Consider the following 2,016-nt stretch of genomic DNA (forward strand, 5'->3'; position numbering starts at 1 on the left):
TTGTGGAAAATGGCAATTTTTCATTTCATCGCAAAACGAGTCGAAGCTCTTGGGCGGTAGGATTATCGAGAATATTTTTAAATAAACTTTGCAAACAAAGGTATGGTGATGGATTGTGTTTGAACGGTTTACGGTAAATGCTCGATTGTATTGGTGGAAGAACATTGGAAGATGACACTAAATTATAAGCAAAAAAGATGATCAGTTGATCATTCTGATCTTTTTCGTGATCAGTAATAAAAAAATGGTGAGCAAACTTGGTTATTCTTGAAGGGGTTGGCTGAGACTAAGAATGCTGTAAATAAAATACTGCTTAAAATTGCAACAGGAGTTAACAATTGCTTGAAATTTGATAGTTACACACTTAGATTTTTTTTACCGAATTCGGTTTACCGAATTTTCAACTGCTGAACAGTTCGGTAAACTGAAATTTACCGAATTAGGTAGGAGCTTTCCAAAATTCGGTAATGAAGTTCATTATTGTTAATCGTACAATCAAAATTTGGTAAAATTATGTTCATTTTGACAGATGGTTTAACGATCTAAAGCGATCTTTAGCGATTTTTCAACTACCGAATTCGGTATAAAAATCTAAGTGCGTAATGGTTGAGGCATTTTATCGAAAATGCTTCCTTTGTTCAAATTTGTCGACATCACTCTTCTATTTCATAATATTGGTATCATTGCATCACCATATTCTCAACACCCACGTAAGTCGCAAGTACCTAAATGTGTCTATAAAATTGTGTTAAAAGGACGATCAGCCGCACAAACACACCGCGCAGTCGACGTTATCAACGCCTGTTTATCCATTCGTCAAAGTGTCACACATATCCTATCGCAAACTCTGGCGGGTTGATTTTTCTGGATATTTTTTTTTCATTTTTCTGCATCCATCCACCCGCGCCTCAAAGTGTGTACATATGCCCTTTCCAGCGGATTTCACCCTGTTATTGTTGTACGGGTGACACTTGTGATACTGCGTTTGAATTGCTCATCTAATGTATCGCTTGCGCTGCTATTTATTCCTGGCTGGCCCACCCTCGCCCCCTCCCAGACGTCAAGTTAATACTGGAAGGCAGGAGGACCCAACCCAACCAGACGCAGTTTTCCGACGACACACTAGTTACGTTCCGGACTAATCAGCGCGCTCGAGTTAGTTTTTGTCCAACCGTCGAGCAGCTACAACGTGTGAGCTTTCCCGCCCCGGAAGTGTTTTAGTGGAAAAGTGTTTTTTTTTTTCTCCAGGAAAGAAAGTGTTGTGATGTGAGCTGATAATTTTGGATACCTAAAAACCATAGAGAAAAAAGGATTATCAGTGAAAAGTGTTAGGAAAAATCATTTGAACGTTGAACGAATTGAACGAACATTGTCTTAAAAATCAACGAGTGTCTTCATGGATTATTTGAATCTTCAAATTTTCATCAACACGACAAACAAAATTTAAAGTTTTTGGAACCAAACCACTACATTTTTTTATTCACTTATAGAACCTACATTATTACTAATTCAGAAATAATTCGTTATACCAATCTGAAAAATAATTTAAAGAACGCATATATATGCAAATATATATTTGCACTTTTTCGAAATGTGGATCAAACAAACATGTTTAAACAAATCAAAACTTTAAAACAAAAAGTAGCACAAAATGTTGTTTTCAATTCAATTATGTTTATTTCTTAAGTTGTCGGTTAACAATAGTTTTTGTAAGTGCAGTACAGAGTTTTGGGGGATCCTTACAGCTGTGACTAATACATTTATCCCAATGGATGGAAATAAAGTTTGTTGAAAAAACGAAACGGAAAACAAGAAAACACTCGCCAAAAACCTGTTGATATAAAAAAATAGGCTTTTGACAACATTTGCCAAATATCAATTAATTCATGAAAACACTGTTTAAGCTCCAGTTGCGAACATTTTTTTTGTTCCGCGATCCCAAAATTGGAAAATGCTAAAAAGCCTGAAAGATTCTCTTTTGAATAAACAAAAATCAAAATAAATGTTTTACAATGC

Source organism: Culex quinquefasciatus, chromosome 3 (assembly GCF_015732765.1).
Source record: "Culex quinquefasciatus strain JHB chromosome 3, VPISU_Cqui_1.0_pri_paternal, whole genome shotgun sequence".
Taxonomy (NCBI): domain Eukaryota; kingdom Metazoa; phylum Arthropoda; class Insecta; order Diptera; family Culicidae; genus Culex; species Culex quinquefasciatus.